Source organism: Podarcis gaigeae, assembly GCF_964106915.1.
Source record: "Podarcis gaigeae genome assembly, chromosome: 9".
Classification (NCBI taxonomy): Eukaryota; Metazoa; Chordata; class Lepidosauria; order Squamata; family Lacertidae; genus Podarcis; species Podarcis gaigeae.
The window spans coordinates 43,116,829-43,138,997 of NC_139685.1; the positions used below are offsets into that span (position 1 = coordinate 43,116,829).

The 22,169-nt window shown below is 42.6% G+C and overlaps 1 long non-coding RNA gene across 2 annotated transcripts in view; it reads right to left on the reverse strand.

Annotated features, from left to right (window-relative positions):
- Window positions 1-1,388: 1,388 nt before the first annotated feature.
- LOC310852571 overlaps window positions 1,389-22,169 on the reverse strand; it is a 24,098-nt gene continuing 3,317 nt past the window's right edge. Inside the window, exons 2-5 of one of the 2 annotated variants that reach the window (XR_014568276.1) lie at window positions 21,566-21,710; window positions 20,977-21,103; window positions 3,733-3,891; window positions 1,389-1,765 (exon numbers count right to left, since the gene is read on the reverse strand). This is a non-coding gene — a long non-coding RNA (uncharacterized lncRNA). The other variant, XR_014568277.1, reaches the window with a different exon arrangement.

Consider the following 22,169-nt stretch of genomic DNA (forward strand, 5'->3'; position numbering starts at 1 on the left):
TGGAGGGGGTGGGTGCCAGGCGTGCGGTGCGGAGAGAGAGCGAGGGACTATCCGGGGGAGGGACAGTGCAGCGGCCGCCCAGCGCAGCGCTGAGCGCGGGAGAGAACCACACCAGACCAGGCAGCAGCAAGAAGAAGCTGGCAGCGGCGGCAGGTTAGGGGTTAGGGGGCGCAAATTACTTGCCTTGCCCTGGGTGCTGACAACCCACGCTACGCCACTGCAGGGAAGAGCCTGCTCATCAGTCAGAGCACCATGGTGGGCTCTTCTGCGAGTTTGGGGGCGACCGAGCCAGCGAGACGCTGAGGTGGCTGGCTGGCTCCACCCTCCTGCGTACCTGGGACTGGGCAACTAGGGAGGCGCCGGACGGATCTTTGCACCCAGGCGCCACATATGCTTAAGACAGCCCTGATGGGCCACCCCCCCTTCCTCCTGCCTTCTGCCACCTCCTCTTCCCTCCTGTCACCGGCTCCTCCCCATCCTCCCTGGCCTGTTGGTCTCATACTGTGCTCTGAGAAAGTGTCCCTTCATCAGAGGGAAACGTTGTGGATGAAGTGGCTGCACAGATCGTCTGTGCCACTGCTGCTTTGCTGCAACATTCTCAAAGCCTGCTTAAAATTTAACAGCCCACATCAGTCAAAATGCCTCACTCTCAGGAAGGATCCTTTCCTCAGAGTGAGTTGTGGTGGGCCTGGAGAACTTGGTTGGAGTGCCAGTGGCGGCTTCTGTAATGGCAGAGGTGCTGCATTCCTTGTGAGTGGGCAGGAGGCAGCTACTGTAGCAACAAATCTAGCCACAAGTCTTAGCTGCATGGTGTGTGTGTGTGTGTGTGGTGTGGCCGCAGTATGACAGCAGCAGGAAGCTCTATGGGTTGTTGGGGTGGAGCTGTTAAATTCACTACACATCCTAATTTTCTGCTTGAGGGCTGAGGCACTTGCTCATAGAGCCCAGAAGTTTACCGTGTAATATTTGACACAAGGGAAACAACAGAGAAAAGGCAGGGTGGTGGGTGCTTGTTTCATTTGTACATGCTTAGGCTTAGATACATGCTAAGAGTCCATCCTAACATCAGATGCCCAGTATCAGGACAAAATGCAGGCTAAAGATTACATCCAACTAAGTTATACTTGGAATGAAGCCATTCAAGTTAATGGGCTTAAGTTCGTCAGGTCTATAAATTTCCATAGGTTTACTCTGGGTATAACATAGGCTGCATACACACCATACTTTTAAAGCACATGACTTCACCACCACTACCACCCCAAATATTGTTAACAGTCATTTGTTAAGGCTGCAGGGAATTGTAGCTCTGTGAGTGGTTGAACTACAGTTTCCATGATTCTCTGGGGGGAATTATGGGCTTTAAATGTATAGTGCGTATTCAGCCTTAGTTGGATACAGCTCTTAAGAGTTGAATACCACCTTGTGGCATAAGCATCTTGGCTTCATTTATCCTTGGGACTCTCTGCAAGGAACACTGAAAGCCAGGCAGGGAGAAAGGGCCAAACACTTGGAAATGCATGCCATGATGGTGTCACGGAAAGGTGGGAGACAAGAGTTCCTTCATCGTGGCATTTCACACTGGAAAATCCCCCACCACCCATAGAGACCCACAAGAAATAACTCTATGCAATGTCTGCTGGTGGGTGAAAATACCTTTGTATAGAAAAGCTTCCCAGCTGCTGATAATAGGTGGGAACTGGCGCTATTCAAAGCTGCTGCTGTTCTTGTTGCAGTGATGGTCTTCTGTAAGCTCACGGGAAGTAACCTGGTTAAGCGGGGAACACAATGAGAGAGATTCTTTGAAGCTCATTTAATTTATTACATCTTTGGAATGACAAATATGGAGATGATCCAGATTCATACAGCTTGTTTTCTGAGATGCAATTTGTTAACTGTAATATTTTTAATGAAACAAACAATTGGAATAGCTTACAATTTGTTGCCTTTTTCACTCTTTTGCTTGATTTAATGCTGCGGAACAGCATAGCCTATTCTTTCCCTGTCAAAGACAACAGAAGAGGCACTATTTCTTAAACCAGTATTTTTATTCTGTCCTCCCTATTCACCCACTTTCAAATGTAAATAATTCCATAATCATATCAAACTCAGAATAAATATTTGTACTATCAATGTTTTTCAAATAAGGCTTAAATAATCCTTTTGGTGTTTGCACACTACTCAGAAATGGCTTTCAACATGCCTAGCAATATCTCCTGTGTTCTGGAAATACAGACCACCTTGTACTGTGTGGCTCCCTTTATTTATTTATTATTATTTTGTAGCTTTCCTCCTCCTAAATGCATGGTGCATGCAACAATGTCAAAGTCATAAACCCTATTAGGATGATTAAAACTGCTTTCATTCCTCCATCCCTCCCAAATCCTTAGCTACTAAAAGTAGTTTCAAATAACCTCTTGGGCAGCCCTTCAGAAACTGCTCAGTTCTGAATACAGTCGTACTTTGGTTGTCAAACACCTTGGTACTTGTACGTTTCGGCTCCTGAATGATCAAAATCCGGAAGTGAGTGTTCTGCTTTTTGAATGTTTTTTTGGAAGCTGAACGTCTGATGCAGCTTCCACTATTGTTTCCGGCGTGCCCGCGCAATCGGAAGCCAAACGGAAGCTATGCCTTGTTTCTGAACGTTTCGGAAGTCGAATGGACTTCTGGAATGCATTCTGTTCAAAAACCAAGGTACAACTGTATCTATCCTACAGCTGAGTGGCAACCATATGAAAGAGCTAGATAAGGTGTAGAAAAGAGCAACCCAAATCATCAGAGGACCAGCTCAGCTTCCAGATGAGGAAAGTCTACAAGAAGGGTGGGGAACCAGTGGCCCTCTAGGTGTTTCACAATTCTCATTGACTATGCTGGCTAGTGTGGATAGGAGTTGAAATCTACCGACATCTGTAGGTTTTCTATCCCTGGTCTACCATTTTGGGGTGGGTGCGCAGTAGAACATGATGCAGACAATAAGGCTTTGTGCAGACCAATCTATAACTCAAATTGTCATGCTGGAGGAGGGTTGGATGAGGCAGAAGTGTCTCTTCACCCAGCTCTGCCAGTGGAGAACCTTCACTATCACTAAGATCTCCACCCAAGCCTTCAGAATGGAAGCTAACACTAGATGTATCCTTACTGTGGGTAGTCAGCCTAAACCTATGAAATGGGGTTTTGAGGGGGAGCAAGCAAGGCCAAGCCAGCCTAGGATCCGCTGGATCCTAAGCCAGTCCAGCTATGGGCAAGTTGTGCTGAGGCTTGTTTTCTGAGCCAGCCTGGAGCTGAAGCAGTAAACATAAAGACTTTTCCTGCCCCACCCCCCTATTCTGGTGTAAGACCAGTTCCAGGGGTGAAGCTGGGGCATCTAGACATGGCTTTTAAATCAGCTTTCCAAGTGATGCCATTGGTATGGTGAGGAAAGAGGTAAGGAGTCTCTGAAAGAGGTATACCCTAATCAGTATTAGGAAAAGCAGGATTAAAATTGTGCTTTAAAATTGTGCTGAATATGAGTCTGGAGACCTCAGTTCACATCTCACCATGTGACTTAAGTTTGGGCAAGTTTACAAACAATGACCAGGAATCAGTGTAGTCTACCCATTCAAGAAGTACTACTCAATTAATGATATGAGCTTTAATGAATAAGTTAATGACTGAAATTTGTATATTAATAAAACAATCATTGTGAAGAGGAAACGCATGTCCTCAGATATCTGCCTTATGAGTCACAGCACACACTATCTTAGAAGCAGCATAATTTCTTGCGTGCGATAAGAGGAACACTTCTTCTGAGATCAGGGGTTGTGTCCAATGATACATGCGTACAGTTCCATTCACAAAGCTGGGCTTTTCCTTCTTCTCTTTGTGTACCTCTGGAGCAGATATTGAGGTGGGGGGCTGCAGAGGAGAGGAAGGGAGAATTAAGCTGCAGAGTTCGGTAAAACCCAATACCTGTCATCCTTAACTTTCTAACGTGTTACAAATACAGATAATCTGCTGCTTGATTAATTAGAGTTTTCGATCAATTAGAAGTTTTAAAATGGGATAATCTGACCAATTAATGCTCACATTGTTACAACCCTAGTGAGAACCAAACATAATGTGTGTAAAATGCATAAAGAATTAGAAATGTGCTCTATGCATGCTTGGTATTATGATCGGCAAAGGAGAATTGCAAGTTGATACTGAGGAGGTGTGAGTTACTCCCCTTTTCAGAGAACTCAGCCAATCAAAAAAACAGGTGTAAAGTACTTTTGCCGGGTCTGGTGTCTGTTATTTTTCAGATGTCTGCCCCACCCTTGACCTTAAATTGTTTCTGAGTTATCTTTCTGCAGCCTGGCACATGTAATCATGATTGCTGTGGACACCTGCTAGTCATTGATTAATGAGGCTGGGAAAGAATCTTATTCAGGCAGGCCTGAAATGACTTTTGGACTTCAGAGGTGAAAGAAGGTTGTCTTCTCAGAGAAGCCCATCTAGGGACCTTTGGATTTTTTCCAGTAGTGGGAAGAATGCTTTTAACGCTGCATGTTTCTGCATCTGTTGACATTCTGGAATTAGATCAGCCACATAACAGAGGATAGAAGAGGGCACTACAGTCCCTAGATTATTTTCTACAAGGGTGTTCACACCTTTGCACGTCCCATTCAATATGTACAGTCTGTGTACGCAATAGTTGAGCAGTACAAATCCACTCACACAAATGCTTGTACATAGGTAGAAGCAGCTTGTACCTGTGTTCAGTGCAGCGTGTGAGCAAGCCTTATAAAAGTTAGGATAGGGTGTTATCAACAAAGCTATAAGGCCTCTCTGCCTGCTAGGCAGCGATACAGGGAGAAATGAGTGTGATCTCTACAAGCCGTGGGACACCTTCCTATGAGCTACAGACACAGCTATCAACACAGCTGCATGCATTGGGCACAGAAAAGTATATTTGCTTCTTAATTAAACATATCTAATGTCCACATATTGGAATTTTAAGATATATTACAAGCAATTATGTTGTTTTAGACCATGCATTCAAACCACTATGATACCACGTTAAATAGTCATGGCTTCACCCATGTAATTTTGGGAGCTGAAGTTTTTTAACAGTGCTGAGAGTGGTTATGAGGCCCCTTTTCCCCTCACAGAACTACAAGTCCCAGAGTGGTTTAACAGTCAATTCCTCTTCACTGAGAACTATGAACTATCGTTTTGCCTGAGAGTGTGTTGCCTGCTGCACTGAGCACAGAATAAGTCCCTTCCCAGAAAGAGGATGTCATCCAGCACAACATTTGTTGTTGGAAAAACAAAATACAAATATTATATCAAATCAAACGCTGGGTATTGTAGCTTGGGGAGGGGAATAGGGATCTTCCTACTGCTCTCAGCACCTTTATGAAACTACAGCTTGCAGAATTCTTTGAGAGAAGCCACAACTGTTTAAAGTGCTTTAAATGTATGGTCCGAATGTGGCCTTAGTCTCCTTTGGTGATCTCAGTGGACAAAGAGAGAGCCAATAGTTATGAAATGAAACCCCAGCATTCAGCTGAAGGTCCATGTATACGGCTGACTGGGAACAATGGCATCTGTATACACAGCCACGGATCATTACAGAAGGACGAGTCAATTAGCCTTTGGCGACACTACATCATGAGCCTGCGAAGTAATTTTTGAATACTTTAGGGGCTGTTGTCAAAAGGACAGTACAAGGAGGGCAATAACGGGGGGGGGGACGGGACGGGGGGAACCAACCACCGTATAAACACTCCAGTGTTCGGAACTCTAACTGATGGCTTACTGTCAAGTAAAAAGGGTTTCGTTTGCTTTTTTTACGAAAAGTATAACAATTAACCTTTACTTACTACACACCATGAAAAAGCAATAGAAGGTGGTCCAAGGCTACATGTCTCATTTGGCCTGTCCGCTGATGCCTATAGCAGGACGCATTATGTGCAGAGTGCAGAGGGCAACCCTCCAGGCCTGTGGGATGCAAACATCTTGCTGAAAAGGTCTTGATCTTCCCCAAGTGTGACAAATAAGTTGTTTCAACTTAGTATGTGGTGCATCACAATTAGTCAGATAATAAGGCACCACCTTTTAATCCCATGGCAGCCTTATTTTTACTTACTTATTGTATTGTCAAAGCAACCGTGTGGGAGGATTGATTTGGATTGGAGAGGCAGTACCGGGGAGGGAGTGTTTAATATTTCCCCCCACTTACCATTATTCCAGTTTAGAGCAAACCCACCCACTCAAAGCTGCTATTAGCCCCACTTGAGAAAGAAATGTGCAAATACAAAGGGTACCTGTATTTCCTTCACAGAGAGGCTAATAGCAGTTTGGGGGGTGATTGAGACTGGGAAAATGGCACAGAGGGAAAAGGTTACATTTTCCGTGTTCCAGAACTGCTGCTTCCCCAGAAAAACTTTCAAATTAAAAAAAAATAATTAAACCCAACAGTAGGAGATCTGATAACATATATCCTATAGCTTATCTGTTTTGAACCCTAGTAAAGGTAAAGGGACCCCTGACCATTAGGTCCAGTCGTGCCCGACTCTGGGGTTGTGGCGCTCATCTTGCTTTACTAGCCGAGGGAGCCGGTGTACAGCTCTGGGTGATGTGGCCAGCATGACTAAGCCGCTTCTGGCGAACCAGAGCAGCACACGGAAACACCGTTTAACTTCCCGCCGGAGCGGTACCTATTTATCTACCATACTTACACTTTGACGTGCTTTCGAACTGCTAGGTTGGCAGGAGCAGGGAATGAGCAATGGGAGCTCACCCCGTCACGGGGATTCAAACCGCCGACCTTCTGATCGGCAAGTCCTAGGCTCTGTGGTTTAACGCACAGCGCCACCCGCGTCCCCAGTGCCACCCACGTCCCTGTTTTGAACCCTAGTTAACACCAAAATAACATGTAGAACCTCTGGTATTCTATTCCTAGTAAAGGGACTGACACACTGGGGGTTGAATTCTCTCACAATAAGAGACCCTCAGTCTAAAGCACCTGCATCCCAGGTGAGCAGCTGTGTGACTACTAGGGATCGGCTCTCTCAGTTCCTCATTTTCTCCAATCTTAAATTCAGTTCTCCACATTTCTGCAGCAATTTGGGGGTTGTGGTTGTTGTTGCTTTAAAAAAAATCTTCATGAAACTTCATCAGTATGTTAGTGAGAATTTCTCCGAATTTTGGCATGCAGTTTTGGCTACACACTTTTGCAAGACCTTCCTCCTAAATAGTGCTTTTTTGTATTCTGTCCACCCTATTACTTTGTATATTGGCCAATCAGAAAAGGCTGTGTCATGAAGTATAGGACTGTGATGCACAGAAATAGAAAAAGAACATCACACTAAGCATGCTATGTTCTCAAGGTGCACGAAAATTTGGACGTGATTTGAAGAGTCTACCCGCAAAGTTTCACAGTTTGCATTTCCCATGTGAGGAAAAGGAATCCTTGAACATTTACTATGTAGAAGTAATTGCAGAAAATAACTGGTAACGGATTGGGAAGTATTGGTTCTGGTTGCTAGAATGGAGTAAAGTACACTTTGGATATTCCAAGAACTAAACACATGCAGGAAATAAAAGTCCATTAAATTGGAGGGAGAAATGGCAACACTTTAGGATTCATATCTATTGGCTGGTGTCCAAACAACTCACTCATCAATTGCAGCCCTCACTTCATTCACTGGTTAAAACCTCATTGGTTAAAAAGGTGAGAGCAGACAGCCAGGCTGGCTCATCTCACAGGAATCACGTTTTGCTTCCCTTTCATAGCAGGTAGAAACTTGCATTATTGTTTTTGAAATGAAAGCTGAGTGTCTGGGCATTAGTTGTGAAGTTTGATGAACCCCTTGGAAAAACTCAGTGTCCACCCCCCACCTGCTATAGGACAACAATCTAACAAAGGAGGTACTGAATCAGAATCTTGGGATTAAGCTCCAATATCTCAACTTCATTGATGGCTCTCAGATATTTGATATTGAATCTATACATAACGGGGCTGTGGAGACAACACACACATACCCTTCTGAAATCCTGCTCTGATTAAGTTTTAGGAGTTGTTGGTGACCTGTAAGTTAATCAAGCCACTGTGACAGAGGGCACTGGACACTTGCTTCACATATCATGCATTTTAAAATACTTCAAGTACACCATTGTTGCTGCTTTGCCCTCTACCAGAAACTTTGGTCAAGTATTTCAGTGAGAAACTTTAGCAGAAGGTAAACCAAAGACTGAAAGGAATATATGTTCTCAGGCATATAGACCCATATAAAGCTGTTAATAGAGAGGTGGCAACCAAGAGACCTTTCTGGGCTAGGCTGAGTCAGCTTTATTCAGCAACCAACAGGACTGTTTCAAGTTTATCCCCCTCTCCAGACAGGAAAACCAACTACCTCATTGAGAACTTGGAAAAGAGTTAAGAGCCTCGGACAGAAGATCACCAGGTTGATGGACTATATGGAATTGACGGAAATGACTGGCAGAACCCGAGACCAGGGAGAAGAGACGGTGGAAGAAGACTGGAAAAAGTTTAAAGTTTATCTATGGAAATAATGTAAAATTAATGAGTGTTAGAAAAATGTTGGGATGAAATTATATGGCTTTAGTAGAAATGTTATAAGGAATTAAGCATAAATAAGTATTATAGTATTAATGGAAAATAAAGTTAAAATATGTTAAGATAACTATATGACAGAAAATAGAGAAAGATGGAAAGGATTTGCTGAAATAATTAATAGAAATGGAATACAAAAAGGGAGGTGAGAGGAGGTTGATGAAACAAGGGAATGAAAGAGAGGGTATTGAAATGGTATGATGTGTGTTTTTGAATTGTTTTTGCTCTGTCTTGTTTTGTTTAATGTGTTAATGTTGTGCTGTGTATTGTTTATATATTGTACTGTATTGTTTTTTCTTTCTTTTGCTTTTTTCTTTTTTTTCTTTTTCTTTTTTTCTTTTTGTAAGGTTTAAAAGTAATAAATATTTTTTTTTAAAAAAAAATAGAACATATAAATTCCAGGTTGGACTGGGTGGGGGGACAATGCTTGAAGCCTCCAAGATAGTCTCATACGACTGCCCTATTTATGTAATTTTTTTGCCACATAGTGTTTAGTTCCCACCACATAGATACTCCTTGTCCTGAAATACTCTTTGTGTGGTGGCCAGGCGGACATTTCCCCCACCCAGAATTGTGTGATCTTGGTCTTTTTAAAAAAATGAATTAATAAATATCCCCAATTAAGCATATGTATGGATGTTGTTGATGGCATCCGTCTCTCTCGGGAGACAATGGAAGAGTGCACCATTGGGGGTAAAATCAAACCTTTGGAGAATTACAGCACCTGCTGTGGCTGTAGAGACTGATATGGGAGGGTTGTTTTTTTGTAGGTGGGGCAGATGAAGGAGGCCAGTTTTCCTACGATGCACTATGGCATTTATTTTCTCTATGCATGTCCCAGTGGTCATTCCTCCTCTGGTCACTGCTGTGAATACGCAAGCTAACTGATTGTCTCCAGGCACTGCCGTCATCTGCAAGGGATTCTGACATGGCTGGTTTGATGTTGCCAGCCTTCATGTCTTGTTTGCAGACATCCTTGTAATGCAGAGTTGGTTTGCCAATGGGCCTAGTGCCTGAAGCCAGCTCCCCGTATGGATGTACCAACACATTTTCCAATAGGTTTGTGCAGCGTGCAAAAAGCTGAAAGGGAGGTGGAAGCCTGAGGCAACGTCTGGAAACATCTTAATTTCCAGGACCAAAGAATAACTGGATCGTAAGTGTCTGGAGTTTTAGCTTATGGATTATGCTCATTCATAATTGAACATAGTCTTACACATACAGCTACTCATACACATGTGAGCAATTAGCTATGGAAATACTTCAGTCATGCAGTTATATTAGGCTACAGCTCTCAGCTGTTGTTCCTTCTAAATTAAAAATAAATAAATTTAAGCCATGACCCGATTATGTGAACTCCAGAGTCCAAAACCAAACGGGAATTCAATTTAGAGCTGTGCCAAGCCATTATATCTTTGTACCAGGGAGCTTATGTGGCATCAGAATTCTTTTTAGGATATTGAACTAAATCTGCTCCTGGTCCTGCCTTCTTCTGGTTGGTGCCATATTTTGAGAAATACATCATCTTCCAAGTGCTCTGTTCCAGTAATGCAGAGGACTACACTGGCAATACATCTGTTGTTGCAATAATATACTGGTGCAATCTATTATCAGATTGAGACATACAAGTGATATATTACTCGAGAGGTGGTACTATTCTGAAAGGAAAGTCACCATGAAAGTATTCAGCTATTGAGCAACAGCCAAGCATAGCATACTTGAAGCCACTTTATTCCAAAATCTCAATATTATAGTCTGCTTAGTACTGTAGCTCTAGACTTTAAAATCTTCAGTTCATATGTCTCTTTTAAACCTTTATAAACATACTAAGAGCAACTACCATTAACCTTAAGGTCACTGTAAAACTGACTGCATACCATTGCATTATTTCTACTTTATAGCAGGACAATTCTTACTTACTCATAACCATTTGGAACCAAGTAACATTGACCCCTAGATGGTCGGAAGAGCACACTGTATCTCATTATAATAATCTCAGCTCCATTCTTTACTCAACATTAATTATTTTCCATTCTAAAACATTTTGTGCTGCATGACAGCAAAACTTTAGCCTGTCGTTATCTGCGGGTCACTTTACCCTAACCTCCTTATTCCCCATTTTGAGGCATTTATTTCTTACAGCTCAGAACAGAGTCGGTCTAGTTTACATTTCCCCCCTGTGAATGATGCAGATTAAATATTTCTAACACCTTCAAAGCATCTTCATAGCACAGGAAGATGCCATGAGCTTTTCTTCCATCCATTTCATGCAAACACTGCAGATTAAATAGGCTTTCTTTATCAGGGTTCAAGCTGATATCTCTCCTGTCCCAAGTAAATTTGGAACCAAATTTCACATAAAAACACATTTTTAGGGTCTTGCTTCAACGGGAGAAGTTTCAAGGGAAACTGGGTTAATTTGGATAAGCTACTGCAAGACAAGCGGGAAAAGCCATAGCTCCGTGGCAGAGCACAGGACCCAGGAGAGGGGGTGCAGTGGGTACATTGTACCCCTGCCTGGGGTCAAAAGGGGACACAGGGCCAGAAATTTCCTGGGACCTCAGAAAACATATGCATATATTGCGTGAATATTAGCATTTACACAAAATGCCATGGCACCTTCTTCCTCTGCCCGCTTCCTCTTCTGCCAGTGTGCCCCCACCTACTTCTCCCATGCAATCCAGAGAGGCAGCAAAATTTAATCGTCCCCAAAGGTACATCAAATGGCTGTGGATCAGCTATCACTCAAAAGTGTGGTAAGAGGAAGTCAAAGCAGAGGAAGGCAAAGCAGCTCATTGCCACCGTTACCATCATGAACAGATGAAGAACTCACTACATCTGGAAAAATGATCTTTTCCAGACAACTGTCCTAAGAATCAGGAGATAGTTAGTAACATGAAAAAGGTCATAGTCACAGAGAACATTACCTAGCTTGGCGAACTAGAAATGTTCCTGCAGTCTGGGACAGGAGTTCACATCATCTTACAAGCATCCATCAAAACCGAAGCTGTGAAATGGTACAACCTGTTAAATTGCATCACCAATGTTGCACTCTTCTTGGGAGAAAATGGTTTAGCAATTACTAATTCATCCCATCAAATTGGTGATTCAAACAATGGAATCTTTTTAGGACTCATTGAACTGCTCCCCATCCTTCAGGAACATGTGCTAAGTGCAGAGGAGTCACAGAAAAGGCGTGAGCAGCCTCAAGTTCATTATTTGTCCCCTGCCTCACAAAATGAATTTATTACAGAATGCTTGAATCTTATGAAGCGACACTTTTTGCTTGAGAGGCAATCTGCAAATGCTTTGCAGAAATAGTAGACTCTACGCCAGATTCTTCCAATGTTGAACAAACAACATTTCTTTGGAGATGTACTTTTAAAAGAAATGCAGTATGAGATTCAAGAAAGATTTCTGAAGTTTGCAGATTGTAGCAACAAAAGAGGGAAAGAAATGGCTCAGATGATAACGAATGCATTGGAAGAACATGCTATTCCTCTCAGCGAATGTACAGCACAAGCCTACGATAATGGGACAAATGTAGCATGAAAATACAATGGCGCCCAAGCCAGGGGTGAACAAAGCATGAACGGTACCCGGGGCAGGGGGGCAGGGCAAACCGACCGTACAGTGCATGCACGGTGCTGCTATGTATGGCGCATGCTCTGCTTGTTCCCTCTGCCTCATGCACCCAGCCTTTTGCCCCACTCCATCAGAAGAATAAGAGTTTGGATTTGATATCCCGCTTTATCACTACCCGAATGAGTCTCAAAGCGGCTAACATTCTCCTTTCCCTTCCTCCCCCACAACAAACACTCTGTGAGGTGAGTGAGGCTGAGAGACCTCAGAGAAGTGTGACTAGCCCAAGGTCACCCAGCAGCTGCACGTGGAGGAGTGGGGAAGCGAACCCGGTTCACCAGATTACAAATCTACTGCTCTTAACTACTATACCACACTGGCTCTCCAGAGTCAGGCGTTGGGTGTGCGCGCGAAAGAGAGCCAGGCAGGTCACTCTCTCTTTCCCTCTCTCCGCCCACACGCGCCTCCCCCACCCACCCCATTCCGCCAGAGACAGCGGAGGTGACTCTGAGGTGGCGGCAGTTAGAGCAAGAGCAGACGCGACCGGGGATGGTGTGCCTCAGGGAGGCGGTGGCCTTTGCCGCTGCTGCTGCCACTGCTGCTGCCACTGCTGCTGCACCAGCTGCTGCTACTGCTCCTCCTGCCGCCCCTCTGTCCTTGCTGTGGGGGTGAAGTGGTGGCAGCGGAGGGTGTAGCTGTGAGCAGGGGATCCTTTGCACGCGGCTGCAGCAGCGCATTGGCACCCCGTGGGGTGCCCTCTTGTCACCCTGCCAGAGATGGTGCCGGGGGCGGTGCACTCCCTCTGCCTCCCCCTCTTTCCTACGCCACTGGAACAAGCAAAAATACAAGAAAAATACTCAAAAGCAATTTTTTTTCACCTTGTGGTTGTCACATACTCAACTTATGTGGAAATGCTGCTTCTGAATGCATACTTGGAGCAATAACCTTTTTGGGGGAACAATTAAAACTGTGTCCCACCTGTTCAGTTCCAGTCCTAAGTGGTAGGAAATACTACAAAAACTATATTGGTTGTTCTTTTCATAGTATGTCTGAAACAAGATGCTCAGATGCTGTTGAATGTTGAATTTTGCAGATCACTTGCCTGGTATTAAATTAGCACTGAAAGACCTCCTAGTACTAAATTTGATGGCCAAAACAAGAAATGAAGTCCATGGAGTTTTATTATATGTGACATCTTTTGCCTGTGTGTTATAGTGTCAGCCATGTGGTACAAAACATTAGCTGGCATAGATATTTGAAACAAGGTCTTTCATGCTAGAGATGCCACACTGGGTGTTGATGTAACAGAGCTGACAAAACTCCAAAAGAAGCGGAAATGCCTGTGGAATGAAGCCAGATTGGTTGCATCAAACCTAAATATAGAAATAAAACTCTGTCCCATGTATGTAATTAAGTTAGGTGCAAGAGGACAAGGTCACATGACAACAGTACACCTGATGCTAACTTGGAAGAAATGAATGACACAGATGATACTCCAGAAGAGCTTCAGAAAGTATGTGTTTTAGGTTTTGGTAGACAATGTTATAGCAGGGTTAACTGTCCACTTCAATGCTGTTAAGCAATTGCACAAAAAATGCTTTCTTGTGGAAATATCTCACCATGTCTGAAAGTGAAGTGGAGAGAAAATCTTTATCTTTATCATAGCAATATCCTGCTGATTTTAATTGGTGATGATTTCGGAAAAGAAATGCAACATTTAGCCTCAGTACATGAAGCAGATTTTGTAAATGTACAGTTAAAGCCATTAGGTCTGTTGAACTTGTTAAGAAAGTACAGACTTGGTGACCTGTTTCCAAATGTGTGTGCTAGCTTAAGAGTACTATTAACAATTCCAGCAACAGTAGCTTCTGGAGAGAGGTCACTCAGCAAACTTCAGCTGATTAATAATTATTGAAGGTCTACAATGTCTCAGAAACGTCTTGTGAATTTGGCCAGGCTAAGTATTGAATCAAACATTGCCATAACAATTAATTTTCATGTTGTGATTTGAAATTTTTCACAAAAGTCCAGAAAAGCTATTTTTTTAAAAGCATATAGTAAGTTTATCTTCCTTCCTTTACTAACACTAATGTCTTCTGGTGATCTGATCTGCATTGCAATATAAAGGGATGTTTCAATGTGAATTATTTTGCCTTATCTGTATTGTAGCATAATCAAAGATGTTCCAATCAAATGTGCTTTCTTATCTCTGATCCTCTTTTATTTTATTTATATTTATATTTATCTTGGAGCGAATATAAGAGCATAAGGCCTTACATGCAGAATAATAACAGAGTGCTCCACTCAGCCCATCTATTGTCTTCCATACCGTTTTTGACCTTACAGTATAACCAATGGAGAAGGTAAGGGGACCAAAAGAGACATTTCTTGATAACATTCCTCTTGGAGGCCCTGGTAGAGCATGCAGAAGGTCCCAAGATCAATCCCTGACATCTCCAGGTAGGGCTGGGAAAGACTCCTGCCTGAAATCCTGGAAAACCACTACCAGTCAGTGTAGCCCAGCCAGGGAGAAACTGTGGCCTTCCAGAAGTTGTGGGACTCCAACTTCCAACAACCCCAGCCAGCATTAGCAATTGGCTAGGATGATGGGAGTTACCATCTAACAGCATCTAAAGGGCCACCGCTTGCAAGCAAAAGCCCCTCTTCACACCTTCCCTGCTCAACATGGGAAGGACAGAGACTGAGTGGGCAGAGCCAACATGCACAACAACTGTGCCTCCTCCACATGCTTGAATAAGGCTAGAGAAGACAATGGTTCTTATAGAGGACAATAAGAATGGAAGAAGTGTCCTGCTGGATGTGGCCTATCTAGGCCAGCATCCTGTTATCAAGGTGGCCAGCCAGAGGCCTATGGGAAGCCTGAAAGCACAAGCCTGAGCACAATAGCATCCTCCCCACTTGTGAGTCCCAGCAGCTGGTGCTTACAGTGGAGGTAGCACATTGTCTATCAATGGCTGCTTGCCACAATGGCTTTCCTACTTCTAATGGGGGGTCATGATGGAGAAAGTGTTCCTTCAGAAACCTCTGGCCCAGATCATCATATAAACTCAGGCCTACCTAACTTAAACAAAGCCAATGTCTGTGACAGTCAGCTCTGATTAAGCAAGTAAAGTACTGGCTCAATTCCCTTGGCAACGTGCTATATTTTTACTCCAGAAGACCAAGGGGGCCCTATTTGTTTGATTTAGCCCTTTAGACGTTCTCTGTTTTTGAAGCAAAATGCTTCCTTTTGCATTGAATAAAATGGAGTACTCTTTGTTATGTATTTAGACTCAGTTAACAAATAAAAATTCCAGCCAGGAAATAGCAATTAATATCACCATATGCCAAAACTGTTTCGTTCTCCTAACCAAAGAAAACTTATTTTTATTCTATTCAGGGATTAATCTGAGCCAAGGCTCAGCAATGGAACCTCTTTTTAATGCCAGCACTTGGCCCTTGAACATCTGAAGCAAAAACAAACCACGGATGTGTAGAATGCTTTTCCTCATCACTGCGGGAGAGTAACAACAATAGCCTACATACCTAGAATTAGATATTTCCAGGCGGTCTCATCTACCGGCATCTGTCCACTTCAAAAATTAAAACACTGACTGTCTGTTCCCATCCCCGGCCTGCCCTTTAATTAATAGCACTCTCTACACGGGAACTAGAAAAAGAGTCAAATCCTTTCTGGAGGGTGACTGAGAAATTCAAGTTTTAGGAGAGAATTCTCCTCTTGAGAATTCCGTTGTGCACACAGTGCAGGAAAATGTATGAGCTGCTTCATCTTGGCTGTGTTGCCAAGGACCGATTTGGGAGCCATGCATTTTTCCACACAGCTGAGACTCAGACTCAGCAGTTTAGCAAGATGCCTCTCTGGACTAAAGACATAAACCAATGCAAGGAGGCACCCTCTGCCCCCTCGGAACCAACCACAGACCATTCTAAACTTAATACACTGACTTGAAGAAGCATGCCAAGGAGAGAAATGGTGACACAGACACACGGCTGGGATTGTCAGAGGAATGCTGCCAACACCCCCCTCAGCTGACCACTCTTAAAGGGAAAACACATGCGTCTTCCGTATGCCTGCCAGCACTCTGCTAACAGTCATTTATGGGCTTTGGCTCCTCCTGATCAGAGCAAAGTTAAAGAAATCTTACCTAACCAACAAGCTAAAAGGCGTACAGTATTTACAAGAGAAGAAGGTTTTCTTTTCTCTGCAAACAGCTTTCAGAACTGAATTTACAACCTTCAAACCAGTCTGTGAATTCAAGTAAATTCAGTTTCTGGAAAGTCCTATTATAGCAGGGTGAGGCAAAATGCAGTAACTATATGTTTTTGTTCTAATACAGAGATCTCTAAATTTAGTGTAAGAAAAGATGGTGCCCTAAAACTAATAGTAGCATGTTCCCCAAATTAATATTTGAGTTTTGGTGACATAAGAACAGTAGTGCCTTTTCTTTTATTGCCTTACAATGCTTACTCGGAATGCCTACTTACTTGGAAGTCAGTCTTACTGAATAAAGTGGGGCTTACCTCTGAGTAAATATGCACAGGAGACTTAGAACTGTGAGTTGCTCCTCACACACAAGCACCAGCCTGAAAATAGTAAAAAGTAATATGCTGGAGACATGTTAATCCTTTCAGTCTTTCTTCCATAGCCCTGCCCTCTCCGTCAGAAAGGATATATGGAGAAAGTGGCAGTACATTGGGCGGGGGGGGGGGGTTAAGCTTCAGCCAGGCCGCTTAATTGGCTCCAGGTGTCCGATGAGCCAAACCAAACCAAACCAGGAGCAGCAGCTGGGCAAGAATGTGCCACAAATAAAAACGGGCTGCGGTTGTGTAGTAAAAGGAAATGGATGTCTATGCCCAGTTTTTCCTAGGAGAAGAATAGGGTTGGAACAACAATGCCACGAGTATTACTTTCTTGCAGACGAACAGAATGAGCTATAGCTCAGTAGGCACATAGTGACAGGGTTGTCAACTTTTTGACAGACCAGTGTAGCAGCTTGTTGTGCATACTTTAGCCGTTGGCAACCTTTAGGTTCACATGGCGAAATAAAGCTACAATTATACGGGAGGAGTAGGGAACAGACTGTGTTGCTTTTTCTGATCAGTTGGCAATCATAAAAACTTATTTCTTTATTTAAATATTTGCAAACTGCACTTTTGTAAAACTACAGCAAGGCAAAGCACAACATACAAAAGTTACAACAACAATAAAATATCAGAGCAGGGATGGACATCTATAAATATGGGTCATTAAAAAATAATTTGCAATTCAAAGTCTCATCTGAATAACCCTATTTTTAGGTGCTATAGAGAAGGCAGGGATGATTCTTGCTGAACTTCTGCTGGCAAGGACTTCCACAGGGCAAGTGTTAAATATATAAGTTTAATACACATAAATTGTAATGTTTGTATGCACTGAGGTAAAAAAAAAAAAAGGTTATGTAGAACTCAGGGTCCTAGTCAGTCCTTGGAGTCAACAGCAGTAGAAGCTCAGCTCAGCGATGATGAACAAGCAAGATGATTGCATAGGATTGCTCTTTGGGGCCAGGGAGAGGAAAGTTTCTTAAACTGTACAGTGGTACCTTGGGTTAAGTACTTAATTCATTCTGGAGGTCCGTTCTTAACCCGAAACTGTTCTTAACCTGAAGCACCACTTTAGCTAATGGGGCCTCCTGTTGCTGCCGTTCCGCAGGAGCACGATTTCTGTTCTCATCCTGAAGTGAAGTTCTTAACCCGAGGTACTATTTCAGGGTTAGCGGAGTCTGTAACCTGAAGCGCCTGTAACCTGAAGCGCCTGCCACTGTATCAAGGACTAGAAAGACAAGCTATCTGTTACTTTGTATTTTTGCAATGTTTTATTTTGTAAGTAGTTTAAGGCAGTTTTGCAGTAGTAAAACCTTTTGGAATGCATTCTTGTGGTGGAGCTGATTCATTTCTACTCTGCATAAGGTCCAGCTCAGGCATTCCGCTTGCAGCAACTCAAACAGCAAGCCCTGCCACACTAGAGGCTCAGTCCCTAATAAAGGCTGACCAAATCTCAGGGGTGTGAGGAACCACAAAAGTGCCCCATCAGAGAATCTCAGTGACCAAGGTGAAGCATAAAGGACTGGGCAATTTTCAAGGTGCTTTGAGACCAAGTTGTTTAAGGATTTGTGAATTAATTCAAGAACTATGAGCTGAGTCCAGCAGCAAACTGACAAAAATAGTTTTTAAAGTTGTTTAGCCTTTTGAGTTTTTAAAGCTGGGATTGCCAGCTGATAAGAAGTTGAAAAAGCGGCGTGGAGCTTTTTAGTAGAGCTATGATATGCATAAACCAACAAGCAATGCTTTTTAAACTTCGGAAATAAATATTATCACTGATTAGTTGCTTCAGTTCCTATTGCTGTTAATCAACTGTTCCCCTGTCTCCAGTTCTTCAGTGCACAGGGTTAAGGGGAGACTTGTCTTTTTAAAAAGAATTACAATAAACATGTGGCAAGACAATAACATATTTTGTGTTATCCAAATATCACTCAAAAATCATGTTACATAAAAATGAAATAAGAAAGCCTTGTCGATTTTACCTCTAATATTTTGAAAGTACAAATGAAATGGACAAAGGCCTTAACCACACGGAAGTTTAATGTAGATTTGAAACTGCATTTGATTTTTGGATGTTGCCCACATGATGTTTTCACTATTCAACTGCTACGCTTTAGTATTTCAACAATATACTTGGATTTTCCCTATCTGGAAAAAATCTGAACAGGGGAAGTAAATCCCAAATAAAATCACCTGCTACCCAACTGCAGACACGCAGGAGTGCATTGTCTAGATGGGTTCTGGTGATTTCTGTTTTGTTTCTGTCAGCTAAAAAAAACCTTGCTGCTTTTCCCTTTTTAAAAAAAGTTTGCAGCCTTCTAACCTGTTTCTGGCCCATTAGAGTGTTTTTTTTAAACTAGCCTCCTGTGAGGAACTTGTTGTAGGCTTTTTGAAAGGCCATATAAATTATGTTGTTCAGTTCCCCTTTTGTTGACCACTTTGGTCAAATTTTCCATTTGTAACAGAAGAATGAATTTCCCTTTACAGAACCTTTCCCAGTTTTCTGCCATCTCTTCCTAGACATGCCCAAACCTTATTTTCCACCCTCCCTTTAGCTATCTACTGTGTAACATAAAATGCCATACACAAAGCTGTCGTTTTTGACTAGGAATAACTAGTTCCTGCTCTAGGGCTTATGTGAAAAGTGGTCAGGGTGGCTGGGGGTGGAGTGAGGGGCAAGGATAAGCAAGCTGGATTTTTAGCATCTCTGGTACCAACTGGTTAAATTTAAAGTAGACTCGAATCTTTGTTAGGCTTTCTCCACTCAAGCAATTACAGTCATGGAGAGAGCAGGTTCACACTTGCCGCCTTGCCCCCCCCCCCCACTGTTGCACCCTGATGCCCTCACACAGAAGCTCCCCGTGCAATTTATAGTGCTGCATGAGAAGGATTCTAAACTATAGGCATGAGCCTATAGGCATGCAGCAGGCTTGCTGCTTTCGTCCTTCCAATGTATAGATGGTGGCAGGGAAGTGAGCAAGGATTGACAGAAGGGGCAGGGCCAGGAAATGCAGGTGGCCATGCTTCTTCCCCTCACACCAACATGTAACTCAGTATTTGGGGATTTTTCCTTTTTGTACAATCTTGTACAATGTGACTTTGGGACATTTTTCGTCATTGTACAGTCTTGTGTGATAAATAAGGATGGGGGAGGAATATCAGTTCACATTTAATGGGAAACCAGGTTAACATGCACTTTCTGAAACAATACACCTACCAAAACACAGCCATTCTTCTAAATTTACTCTTCTCTGAATTTTGCAGTGCAGTTCTCTCACCAAGTAAGCCATGCAATGTGCTTCAAAAATGCTTATACTTGGGCAAAGTGTGCATATCACTGCATATTTTAGTGATCAGAAGTTAATGATGTATTTGGGGAAATATATTCAGGGAAACTGCTTTGCCAAAATGTGAATATCTGACAAATTGCATTTAAAAAGTGTGTGTGTGTGTGTGTGTGTGTGTGTGTGTGTGTGTGTGTGGATAAATTAATGGATGAATTTTCATGAGGGCTTTTTTATTTTAAAAAAGTTGCAAACTGATGTGGAAATATGGAGAACTGACCTTGAAGATGAGAAAAATGAGAAATTGAGAGAAATCAAAATTGACAGATTTCCCCATCCCTAGTGATAAATTAGACAAAAAGCAATATAAGCCCGAGATGCTATAACTATATTATAACTATTGAGATAAGGTAGATGAGCACTCTGTTTCTAGAGGAAAATGCTTTTAATTTCCCTTCATTTATCCTCAGGTTTCTGCAAGAGACCATGTGTGTCATAGTTCCTGTAAGTTAGCCTTTGGGTAGTTGAACCCGTCATAGGGTTGTCAGTAAAATCACAGGCTGTGACAACTGCTTTGGCCTTCGTAACACAGTACCATCCACCCATATTAGACTCTGAACCAGTGAATGTATCTGTATAGTCAGAGGAGCCTGTGCGGTGTCGTGGTCTGAATGTCAGCATAGGGCCGAGGAGACCCAAGTTCAAATGCCCACTTAACTGTTCAGTTCACTGAATGACCTTGTGCTAGTAACAGCCTGTGGTGGTCATTTATGCATTGCCAAGGAAAGATGAAGTGCATCGTTGAAAAAATGAACAAAAGAGGGTGCAGATTTGCATAAAATTTACATGTGTTAATTTATGGTGTAGAGGTGCGAATTTAGACAGAATTGCGCTAATTTTGATAGAAACACATCTCACCATCATGGATAAGAAAGTGACCAGGTGATCCATGTGTGTGGACTGTTGAGCAACTTCATGGATGCTGCTCTCTCCCCCTTTCTCTGGTTCTTTAGCTTTAAACTGGATGCGGACCAGACAGCCTTTTCTGAAAGAAAATTCATTTGAATAAAACGTTGTCTTCACAATTTCTTCAAAGAGAGGAGAGCCCTCTGCAAAGGCAGCTTGTAGTTCCCCTTCATATCCCAAATATTATCTAAATATTACAGTTTATTTCTTTTCTAATATTTGCTAACAGACTTTGATACCTCAGCTATAATAATATTTTACCTCATATTTACCTCATTTTACCTCTCAGCTTCTATAAGAATGAATGAACAATGAATGAATGAATGGTTAAAATCCAGGCCAGGAAACAGTCACCAGGTGGCATGGCTAAAATCTGGGAAAACCTGGTCAACCTAGGAAAATGGCCACTCATCTGCTTATATTTGTCTTCTAAAGAAAATAAGTGTAGCAAGCTTCATCTGAAACAGCATGAGACAAAATGGGGAATGTGGCATTTAAGGTTAGGGTGGGCAGGTAAAAAAAGAGAACAGTGTTCCTGCACCTTTGATAGTTGTGTATTAAGGGAATCTTAGCAGCTGTAGGTGCAGAAATTTCTTCTTCCTCATGTCTACTACAGATGCAGGAATCCTATCTTCTTCTTCTTCTTCTTCTTCACCTGCTCACCATACTTAAGGTTTTCTTGTCACCTGCACATTTTATAATACTTATATTATCATTAATAATAATTATTATTATAGGCTGAATCCAACACTACATGCAAGGAGTTACTATTGTGCAGCAGGTCTTCTCCTTCTTCTCTTGTCTGCATGTGCCCTCAGATCTGCTATCTGCTCAGTAGGGTTGTCCAACCCCTTGCAGCAGATTTTGAGGATGCATAGGGAGCTGCAGGAAAGAAGAGGGGACGTTCCATTCCACAAGCCAAAGTCTGCCACACTAGCGGAACAGCAGTGTTGGATCTGACCCTTTGTAAAAATTTCCTGTCTTGTTGCCTCTTTAGTAAATTAAGAAAGCCTTTAATTTATTAATCTAACCAATTAATTGATTAAACATTGCAGTCTTGCATCCTACGTACAATATGAGCAAATTTTTAATACTGGCTTATTTTGCATTACAACTGTTTTGCAGGTTCAAGGGCCCTGAACATC